Consider the following 12381-nt stretch of genomic DNA (forward strand, 5'->3'; position numbering starts at 1 on the left):
CATTCATGTCCTTTCCAGAATGTTAGAACATGCCTATTTAGAAATGGGATTGGCCAGGCTGGTGATCTTATGAGACAAGAAGAAGAGACACAAGTACAGACAACACCTAGGGAGAGGGTCATGTGACGGAAGAGGCAGGGATTGGAACGGTATGTCAACAGCCAAGGACTGCCGGCAACCTTTGGAAACTGGAAGAGGCCAGGAAGGATCAATCCAACCGCAGAGCCTTTGGAGAGAGCACGGGTCTAATGACACCCTCATTTCAGACTTCTGACCCCCAGAACTGTAAGAATAAAATTCTGTTGTTTTAAGCTCTCCCAGTTTGTGGTACATTCTTTTGACAGCCCTAGGAAACTAACACACCAAAAAATAAATTATGCAGTCCTAGTTCATAGTTTGGCATGCTAGGTTGGCACTAGCCAGAAATATACTGTTTTTAGACTAGTACCCTACTCGTGGGTGGCCCTGAAGGACATTTTAAAAATCGTGATAGACTACATATACTATAAAATGTACTGTTTTAACTGTTTTAAAGTGCGTAATTCAGTGGCATTTAGTACATTCACAATATCATGCAGCCATCACCACTATCTAGTTCCAGAGCTTTTTCAAGAACAGAAATTTATTTCTTACAGTTTTGGAAGCTGGGAAGTCCAAGATCAAGGGCCTCCTTGTGACCTAATCACCTCCTAAAGTTCCCAACTCTTAATGTTACTGCATTGGGGTTCAAGTTTCGACATGAATTTTTGAGAGACACAAACATGGCAGCCTCTATGGATGTGTGTATTCCCGACACCTCATGCAATCCTACGATATGTGGCCTTTTGTGTCTGGCTTCTTTCACTCCGAGTGATGTTTTGGAGGAGCACTTCATTCCTTTCTTCCCCCCCTCCCTTTTGGTAGTTCATGGTGGTGACTAAGAGCATGGACTTGGCAGCCAGACTGCCTGGGTTCAAATTCTGGCTCTGTCATGTTTTGAAGATAAACTTTGTTTTTTAAGAGCAGTTTTAGGTTCACAGGAAAATTGAGAGGAAAGAACAAAGAGTTCCCATATACCTCCTGTCCCCATGCATGCCCAGCCTCCTCAGTTATCAACATCCCCCACCAGAGTGGCACGTTTGTTACAACTGATGACATCGTTGTCACACAAAGGCCATAGTTTACATTAGGGTTCCCTCCTGGTGTTGTACATTTTATGAGTTTGGAGAAATGTATAATGACATGTATCTACCATTATAGTATTATACTAATTTCACTGCCCTAAATTCCATTCCTTTATTTTTATTTATTTATTTTTTTTGAGATACAGTCTCACTCTGTCACCTGGGCTAGGTGACATGGCATCAGCCTAGCTCACAGCAACTTCAAACTCCTGGGTTCCATCAATCCTCCTGCCTCAGCCTCCCAAGTAGCCCGGACTACAGGCACACGCTACCACGCCCGTCTAATTTTTCTGTTTTTTGTAGAAATGAGCTTTTGCTCTTTTTCAGACTGGTCTCAAACTCCTGACCTCAAGTGATCTTCCTGCCTCTGCCACCCAGAGTGCTAGGATTACAGGCCTGAGCCACCATGCCTACCCTTCTTTTACTTTACCAATTATAGCTTATTCTTGCTCCAGCTTTCCCTCCCTTCCCAATCAATCATCTGTCACCTTCACTCTTCCTTTTCTCATTTTGTATTTTTTAGCTTTAGAATTTCCATTTAATTCCCTTTAATAATTTCCCTTTCTGTACTAAGTATTAATATGTGTTCATTCATTATGAGCATATTTTCGTTTATGTCTTTGAGCATGGTTATTATGGCTGCTTTAAAATACTTGTCCGCCAAGCCCAACATCCAGTTTATCTTTGTGTGTCTGTCTTCATTGTCTTTTATCTTGAGTATAAGTCACATTTTCCTGTTTGTTCACTCTTTTAGTCATTTTGTGGTATACTCTAGATATTATGAATTATGTGTTATGATAACTCTGGTTTATTTTTTATTCCTCTGAGGTGTCTTGATGTTTTGTTTTGGCACACAGTGTCTTTGGCTGGATTCAAATGCTAAATTCTGTCTTCCCTGAGCTGAACAGCAACTGAAATCTCTCTGTTCAGTTCCTTAAGCCTTCTCTGGGATGGCCAGGAGTCTGAGATGTGCAGGCATTGCACGAGGCTCACCAGATATTCGGGAAGAGTTTATATGCAATACTTGGGGGCTCCTCTTTGTGACTCTCTCCTTTCTAAGACAGCTCCTCTATTTCCTCCTATGTGGTTGCCAAACTCTGTCCTTTAGTTCAAGCCAGTAAGACTGCAGATTTCTAGCAAAGATTTAGTCATCCCTTCTGATGCCACTTGAGGTCTTCCCTCAGGCAAAAATCCTTACAAAAGAGGAGTTGAGGGGAATTAATGTCCCCTTCAGCCAAGTGATGACTCTGCTTCAGAAGCTACCTGCCATTTGTTGCTCTTCCCTGTTGGCAGGTAATTGTTTTTATATTTCATCTAGAGATAATTAGTTGTTAATTATTTGTAGGAGGGCTGGCCTGAAAGGGGCCATCTGCCATTGACATAGGGACATCACTTCTCATTCTCTCTGGCTGTCAAGGAGGAAGAGTCCTATCTATTTCTTTTATAGCCCCCCTGGAAGCCAGCAGTATGGCTAAAGAAAGAATAATTTATCCCACTTCCTTCCCTGTTTCCAAGGATCCTGTTCTTCCAACATCATCACAGTCTGACAGCACTTTCGTTCCTGCCTTCTAAGTTTTCTGAATATTGACCATTGCTTAATTTTCTAAGCTGTCAAATAAATCAATGAGTCATCAAGTTCTTTCCCCTGGGATTCTGTCAGCCCAGCTCAGAGGTTTCTTATTCCAAGAAGACAACCCACCCCGTGTCATTTACACACTGCGTTCGTTTTCACTGCTGCTGTGACAAATGATCACAAAGTTAGTGGCTTCAAACAACACACATTTCTTCTCTTGCTGTCTGAGCCAAGGTGTTTGCAGGCTGGTTCCTTCTCGAAGTTCTGGGGGAGACTCTGTTCCTTGCTTCCTGCAGGTCTGGGTGGCTATGAGCAGCCTTTGGCTTGTGGCTACGTCACTCCAATCTCTGCTTCTATTGTCACACATCTTTTTACCCCTTCTGATGTCCCATCTCCCTCTGCCGCTCTCTTATAGACTTCCCGTCACATTTAGGACCCTCCTGGATAATCCAAGGTAATCCACCACCCCAGGAGCTTTAGCATAATCTCACCTGCGAAGTCCCTTCTGCTGTGTAAGGAAACACATCCACAGGTTCCAGGGCTTAAGATAGGGATATCTTTGGGGGTCTTCATTCAGCCAATCGCATACATGGCCTTCTCGAATCCTCCACCTGGAGTGTGGCATTGTTTCTGATTATTTCTTCTTCTTTTTTTTTTGAGACAGAGTCTCACTCTGTTGCCCAGGCTAGAGTGCCGTGGCGTCAGCCTTGCTCACAGCAACCTCAAACTCCTGGGCTCAAGCGATCCTCCTGCCTCAGCCTCCCGAGTAGCTGGGACTACAGGTATGCGCCACCATGCCCGGCTAATTTTTTTTCTATATATTTTTAGTTGTGTTGGGAGTCGACTACCTCTCACCACCCTACCCAACAGAGAGACAGGGACACCGAGGATGCAAACACACAAGAGGAGTTTATTTTCTGGCTAGCCAGGGTCCAAGCCTTGAGCACCAACGCAGTGGCCACTCTGGTAGGCAAGGACCCCGACTGGGGTTGCAGCGTGCCTTTTATCCCTATGGTGCATACACTATGCAGTGACTGATCACGCGTGGATCATGCATTGACCTTTAACATGATTGGTTGTCTGGTAGCCCCACTATACAGGGGTTCGAACAATGCAAAGTTGGTGCAAACAAGCAAGCAAGCAACAGTTTCCAGAAGCCGGATGTTGGTTCCGGCTTCACTGGGGGTGTGGGCCTTGCAGGTGTGCAATGTCTCGACTCCTCACAGTTGGCCAATTAATTTCTTTCTATTTATAGTAGAGACGGCTTCTTGCTCTTGCTCAGGCTGGTTTTGAACTCCTGACCTTGAGCAATCCTCCTGCCTCGGCCTCCCCGAGTGCTAGGATTACAGGTGTGAGCCACTGTGCCCAGCCTGTTTCTGATTATTTCTCCTCCTATGGGAGGAGAGAGAAACAGGCCTCTCAGCCGCACCCTTTGTCACTCCCTCTGCCGCTCCCTGGGAACGCCCCATCACTGTAGTCCTGGAGCTTCTGTCCCTGCACCTGGTCCGAACTCCTCCCAGACTTATCCCCCAGGATAGCAAGACCTGGGTGGAGTCTGGGGAAGTTACCTGCTTACTCAGCACCTGTGCGGCCCCTGCTCATATCCTTTTTTTGAGACAGATTCTCACTCTGTTGCCCAGGCTAGAGTGCCATGGCGTCAGCCTAGCTCACAGCAACCTCAAACTCCTGGGCTCAAGCAATCCTCCTGCCTCAGCCTCCCTGGGACTACAGGCATGTGCCACTGTGCCTGGCTAATTTTTTCTATATATATTAGTTGGTCAATTAATTTCTTTCTATTTATAGTAGAGACAGGGATCTCACTCTTGCTCAGGCTGGTTTTGAACTCCTGACCTTGAGCAATCCTCCCGCCTCGGCCTCGCAGAATGCCAGGATTACAGGCATGAGCCACCACGCCTGGCTGCTGCTTATATTCTTAAATGTGAATTCCATTTCATGCCCTGACTCTACTTGGGATAACTCCAGGATCCTAGAGGCTCGAGATTTGGCCCCCCTGAGGCCAGCACAGCCTGGTGGAAAGGTCGCTGTCAGTGCAACAGACCAGGCCCCAGGCTCGGAGATACTCCTTGCAAGTCAGGAAGGGAGGAGCCTCACCGTGCAGAACGAGTCCGAGGCTGGGGTCAGTCACTCCTGGGTCTTTTACAACAGGTGACCACATCGTATATTTATAATTATGAGCACAATTCTCCTGCTGGTAAACACTGTGTTGTGTTTACAGAAATAAAGACACAAATCCTTAATGTGGTGCCCAAGATGTGTAGGGTCCTTCTCAATGTTAGCCTACGAGGCTAGTTTCAAATGCCTAGCATGTGCGTGGGTGTACACGTGCACATACACACATACACACACACACTTGGATATTTTCACTGCATGTCAACACACAGGTACAAAACATGCACTCAGAGCCACAGACATGCACACCCACGGGCAGATACACATACAAAGACACACAGACACACAAGCAGACAGACGCTTTCAGACACACATAGATGGATACCTGCGTACATGTGCACGCGCACAGATACACAAACTTACACATACGAATTTGGGGATTTCCACTGTGAGCACTGTGATAGACTCTTCACCCTCCTACTTTTCTCCTGGGAAAGGTGAGCCTCTGTGTCCGTGCAACTAGACCTGGCTTCAGTCACTATCTGTCAGTGCCACGTGGTCCTGGGACCTTGGAACCCTACCAGTGGTTGACTTCCCATCCCCATTGTTTCTTGCCATCTTTTGGAAAAATGATGAATACTTGATTTTAAAGGAGGGCACTTTGGGGGGCCTGCTTTGCAGTTTGCAGAAATAAAACCTGACTGAGACCAAGAGTAGGAAGAGTGACCGAGTCAGAGACAGAGCCCCGAGAGTCCCCTCCCTGCAGAGTCTGCCCCAAGGCTCCTTCCTGGGCTGCTCTCCGTGGAGTCCTGGCTGGGCCGTGGGTGACAGAGTCGCAACGGTGTCCTTGTATTACAACCTGGGACCATTTACTGGAAAGTGACAAGTCACCTCATGTTTGAGAACCAAGTATTTGGGAAGTAGCATGAGGGACTTGGTGACAGATGGGAAGGAACTGATGCTTTCTCTCTGTGGTTTTGGGGTACATCATCCCATTTCCCTTTTTTTACTGATAAACTCAGCAGTTTTCTCGGTCAGCAACTTTCCATCTTAGACAAGATCGAGGCCTGCTGGGCGGGACCCTGCGTGTCCACCAGGGCTGGGCTGGTGAGCTCTGGTCTGGGCTCCGGTCAGAGAGTCAACAGACCCGGGCAGCTGGGCAACGTCTCGCTCACTTAGACAAACAGTGGCTTCAGTGAACTGTGAACTGCAGCCCAAGCAGGAGAACGGGCTGTTTTGGGGATGCCCCAGAGCATCCTGAGATTTGATGATTCAGTAGAAGGACTCACAGAGCTCAGAGAAGCTATTAGATTCATGGTTATGGTTTATTATGGCGGAAGATTACAGACTAAACCAACAAAGGACTGTTGCCGCTGAAACTGACAGCGACCTCACTCCCCCTGGCCCAGGAGCAGGGTCACAGCGCGCTTGCAGGTGCCCCAAGGACAGGCTGTCTCTGCCAACAGCTGTTGCTGTCACCACCCAAGGCGTGCTGTGCAGGGGTGCAGGGAACGCTGCACCCTGCCCACCACAGCCTGCACCTGTGCATGCCACCTGAGGACAGGCCTGCACGGCCTTGTACCACCCCCCTCCAACGCCCAAACATGCTGCCTGGGTGCCTGGGGATTGCCACATCCCCCAGCACTGGCCTCTGTATACTCCTCTTAAGGGCCTCAGTACAGGCCATCCCAGCCTGCCATCGCCACCATGACTGGCACACACCCACATTCATTACCTGGGGACCTGGGGACCCGGGGACTGGCCTGCCAAGCCTGTCGAAGCCACTGCTAACACCAGTGTGAGTGGCTTGGGAAGGTGAGGATTGCCCCACCACTGCTACTGCCATCACCCATGCCATGCATGCTGCCTAAGTAATCGAGGACCTGCCCACCAAGCCAGCCAACTACTGCCACTGCTGGCACCCAAGTAAGCCACCTGGAGGCCCAAGAATCAGCCGTCTTGGACCTGTGCCTGCTCACACCACCTGGACCCAAGAACAGGTATGCTCAGCCTGCTTCTACCACCACTGGGGCCCAAGGATTGACCCACCTGGCATTCCCATCCCTAGCAAAACCTCACCACAGTCTCTTCTCACAACTGCAGCCTAAGCCACTGAGGAAATAACAGACACCACTGATGTTGTTTACAGAAATCGGATGGGGACTACACGACTGCATGCACCCGGAACCAAAGCTAAAGAGCCCCCCCCCCCAACTAACACCATAGATTAATCTTCAGGAAAGTCTTCCTCTATGAAAGCCAATCCAAAAAATTAGAAGTGACTATTTTACCAGATGCACAGATATCAACAGAAAGACATGAGAAACTTGAAAAAGCAAGGAAATATGACATCTGAAGAAATACAATAATTCCTAAGTAACAGATCCCAATGAAAAAGAAATGTATGAAATACCAGAAAAAGAATTCAAAATACTAATATTAAAGATGCTCAGAGGGATACAAGAGAGCCCAGAAAAAAATACAAACAAATCAAAAAATAATTCAGGATATGAGTGAAAAATTCACCAAAAAGGTAGATAGCATAAAAATGAACCAAACAGAAATCCTATAACTGAAAAATTCAATGAAATAAAAAATACATTCAATTTGGGCCTGTTAGGCTGGTGAAAGAAAAAGAAAAAAAAAATACATTCAAGAGTTTCAAGAATAGACTAGATCAAGTAGAAGAAAGAATTTGAGAACCTGAAAGCAGGTCTTTTGAAATGACCTAGTCAGACCAAAAAAAAAAAACCAAAATAAAATTAAAAAATATTTAAAAAGCAAACAGGGCTGGTCATGGGGCATATGCTTATAGTCCTTGTTATTTGGGAGGTTGAGGAGGAGGATCACCTGAGCCCAGGAGTTTGAGGCCAGTCTGGGTGACATAATGAGACCCCATCTCTAAACAAACAAAATGAACAAAGCCATGTGACATATGAGACACCATAAAGTGATTTTGGGTGTTCCAGAAGGTGAAGAGAAGGACAAAGGCATGGGAAACCTATTTAATGAAATAATAACTGAAAATTTCCCAAGTCTAGCAAGAGATAGACATTCTGTAAGCTCAGAATTCCAAAATAGGTATAACCCCAAAAGGTCTTCTCTATGGAACATTATAGTCAAACTGTCAAAAGGCAAAAGCAAAGAATTAAAAAACAAAACAAAAAAAACAGTAAAAGAAAAGCATCTAGTCACATATAAGGGAGCCCTTATCTGACTAAGGGTGAATTTCTCAGCTGAAACCTTGCAAATCAGGAAGGAATGACATGATATATTCAAAGTGCTGAAAAGAAAACCCCTGCTATCCAGAAAAGTTATACTTCCTTATTGAAGGACAAATAAAGTCTTTCTCAGACAAGCAAGATCCAAAGGAGGCCGGGAGCAGTGGCTCACACCTGTAATCCTAGCACTCTGGGAGGCCGAGGCGGGTGGATCGCTCAAGGTCAGGAGTTGAAACCAGCCTGAGCAAGAGCGAGACCCCGTCTCTACTATAAATAGAAGCAAATTAATTGGCCAACTAAAAATATATAGAAAAAAATTAGTCAGGCATGGTGGCACATGCTGTAGTCCCAGCCACTTGGAAGGCTGAGGCAGAAGGATTGCTTGAGCCCAGGAGTTTGAGGTTCCTGTGAGCTAGGCTGACGCCACGGCACACACTTTAGCCTGGGCAACAGAGTGAGACTCTGTCTCAAAACAAAAACAAAAACAAACAAACAAAAAGACCCAAAGGAATTCATTACTAGTATACCAGCCCTATAAGAAATGTGGAAGGGAGTCCTACACCTAGAAGAAAAAGAATGATATCTACCAACCCCAAGACACATGAAAGTATAAAACTCATTGGTAGAGCAAACACACAAATGAAGAAGAGAAAGGGCTCAAATGTTACCACTACAGACCAAGCACAGTGATGAACAGAGATAAGACGAAAGGAGTATATGATATATAAAATAACCAGAAAACAATTAAGGAAGTGATAGGGATAAGTCCTCACATATCAATAATAATCTTGAATGTAAATGGATTAAAAATTTCCACTTAAATGATATAGACTGGCTGAATGGATAAAAAGCCATGTCCCAAATATATGCTGCCTAACAGAAATTCACTTCACTTGTAAAGGCACATATAGACTGAAAGTAAAAGGATGGAAGAAGACATTTCATGGAAACAGAAACCAAAAGCAAGCGGTAGCTATACTTATATCAGATAAAACAGATGTTAAGTCAAAAACAGTAAAATGAGACAAAGAAGGTCATTATATAATAATGACAAAAGGATCGATTCAGCAACAGAATATAATAATTCTAAACACTCATATGTTGTGCACCCAACACTAGAGCACTCAGGTATATATTAGCTCTAAATGGAGACATAGATTCTAACAACAATAGTTGGGGGCTTCAACACTCTAATCTCAGTCTTCAATAGATCATCTAGACATAAAATTAACAAAGAAACCTGAGATTTAAACTGCGCTTTAGACCAAGTGAACATAACTGGTATTTATAGAACATTTTATCCAACAGCTGGGGGATACACATTCTTATCATCAATCCATACAACATACTCCAGGATAGACCATAGAGTAGGCTGCAAAACAAATCTCAATACATTTTTAAAAATCAAAATCATGTCAAGTATCTTCTCAGACCATAGTCGAATAAAACTAGAAATCAATAACAAGAGGAACTTTGGAAAGCATACAAATAAAACTAAATGACATGCTCCTGAATGACCATTGGGTTGATGAAGAAATTAAGAAGGAAATCAAAATATTTATTGAAATAAATGAAAATGCAATACAACCTACCAAAATCTATGGGATATAGCAAAAGCAATGCTAAGAGGGAATTTTATAGCAATAAACACCTACATCAGAAAAGCAGAAATTGGGCTTTCTTGTTCCCTGTTTGGTTGTGAAAAAAAAAAAAAAAAAGAAAAAGAAAAATGAAAAAATAAAAAAAAGCAGAAAGATTTCAAATAATCAACCTAACAATAAATCTTGAGAACTAGAAAAGCAAGAACAAACCAAACTCATAATTAATAGATTTTAAAAAAAAAAAAGATCAGAGAAGAACTATATCAAATTGAGACTAAAAAAAAAGGGATCAGCAAAATGAAAAGTTGACTCTTTTTTTTTTTTTTTTACCAACAATGAGGAAGCTCTGAAAAAAGTTTTGTTTTGTTTTGTTTTTTTTTGAGACAGAGTCTCAATCTGTTGCCCCAGCTAGAGTACCATGGCATCAGCCTACCTGACAGCAACCTCAAACTCCTGGGGTCAAGTGATCCTCCTGCCTCAGCCTCCTGAGTAGTTGGGACTACAGGCATGTGCCATCGTGCCTGGCTAATTTTTTCTATTTTTGGTAGAGATGGGGTCTCACTCTTGCTCAGGCTGGTCTCGAACTCCTGAGCTCAAATGATCCTCCCATCTCGGCCTCTCAGAGTGCTAGGATTACAGGTGTGAGCCACTGCGCCTGGCCAAAAGTTGGTTTTTTGAAAAAGTAACAAAATCAATAAACCACTAGCTAGACTAACCAAGAAAAAAAAAAAAAAAAAAAGAGGAGACCCAAATTAAACAAAATCAGAAATAAAAAAGGAGACATTACAAGTGATACCACAGAAATACAAAGCATCATCAGAGATTTATAAACAACTATGTGCTAAGAAACTGGAAAATCTAGAGGAAATGGATTAATTCCTGAACACATACAATCTAGCAAGATTGAATCAGGAAGAAATAGAAAACCTGAGCAGAGGCTGGGCGTGGTGGCTCACACCTGTAATCCTAGCACTCTGGGAAGCTGAGGTGGGAGGATTGCTTGAGCTCAAGAGTTCGAGACTAGCCTGAGCAACAGCAAGACCCCCGCTCTACTAAAAATAGAAAAAATTAGTGGGGTGTAGTGATGCATGCCTGTAGTCCCAGCTACTTGGGAGGCTGAGGCAGGAGGATTGCTTGAGCCCAGGAGTTTGAAGTTGCTGTGAGCTTTGATGACGTAACTGCACTCTGGCCAGGGCAACAGAGTGAAACTCTGCCAAAAAAAAAAAAAAAAAAGAAAAAAGAAAAGAAAAAGAAAACCTGAGCAGACCAATAACAAGTAATAAGATTAAATCAGTAATAAAAAGTCTCACAACAGAGAAATGCCCAGGACTGGATGGCTACACTGCCGAATTTTATCAAACGTATACAGAGGAATTAACACCAATCTTTTCAAACTATTCCAAAAAATTGAAGAGGAGGGAATTCTTCCTAACTCATTCTACAAGGCCGGCATCACCCTGATACCAAAACAGACAAAACGAAAGGCATTCAACTTGGAAAACAGGAAGTCAAATTGTCCCTCTTTGCAGATGACATGATCTTATATTTAGAAAAACCTAAAGATTCTATGCCGTGGCCCGTTTGCAGGATGGGGATGAACACAGAACAAAGAGACACAAAAGGATGACACAGACACATGCAAAGACAATTACAAGACTCGAGTGCCCAATGTACTTGTCAGTTTTATTTTATACTTTAAGAAATCAAAGTTAGTTCCTTATACATGACCCCCCAGGCATTTTAGCAATGGCCATAAATTCTGGAACACGTAGCCTTAAGGACACAGATATCCCCCGATTCAAGGTTTCCAGGTGGTTGCTCTAGGTGCCAGGCATAGATCACAGACCAATATTAGCAAGGTTAGGCAAGGCAGCCACGGGAGGCAATTTTTGTCCCCAGTTTCTGGAGGCTGACCCCCAGCGGCTGTATCTGGCTTAGGTCGTTCCTCCCTGAGGAGTCTTACCTGTCATTGACTAACCAGCCATCTTATGGGGCTAAGCAGTAATCCTAGGAACAATGTGTTTATCATGTGGCCTCCAGACCCCCACTACCGTGAGGCTGGGCATCTCTTGCTTACTTGCAGAAACTCAGGTCCTTTGTTATGCCTCTAGGCAGCAACCTTGTTTGTCACAATGACCCTGTCCGGAACATATAACTCTCACATGCTCTGGGCAGAGCACGTACGTTACTCACTAAATTTAATTCTTAAACCAGGAAAGTATAATGTCAGTCCCCAACAATTCTACCCCAAATTTTTAGATCTGATAAACAAATTTAGTAAAGTTGCAGGATATAAAATCAACACAAAAATCAGTAGAGTTTCTATACACCAGTAATGAACTAGCTGAAAAAGAAAGCAAGAAGGCAATCCTATTTATAATAGCTATAAAAAAACCTTAGGAATAAAGTTAAGCAAGGAGGTTTGAAAAACCTCTGCAAGGAAAACTGTACAACACTGATGAAAGAAAGTGAAGAGGACACAAATGAATGGAAAGACATCCCATGCTCATGGATTAGAAGAATCAATGCTGCTAAAGTGACATATTATTCAATGGAATCTATAGATTCAATACAATACCTATCAAGAAACCAATGACACTCTTCACAGAAATAGAAAAAACAATCCTAAAATTCATATAGAACCAAAAAAAAGCCTGAATAGCCAAAGCAATCCTGACCCAAAAGAACAAAGC

Source organism: Microcebus murinus, chromosome 16 (assembly GCF_040939455.1).
Source record: "Microcebus murinus isolate Inina chromosome 16, M.murinus_Inina_mat1.0, whole genome shotgun sequence".
Taxonomy (NCBI): domain Eukaryota; kingdom Metazoa; phylum Chordata; class Mammalia; order Primates; family Cheirogaleidae; genus Microcebus; species Microcebus murinus.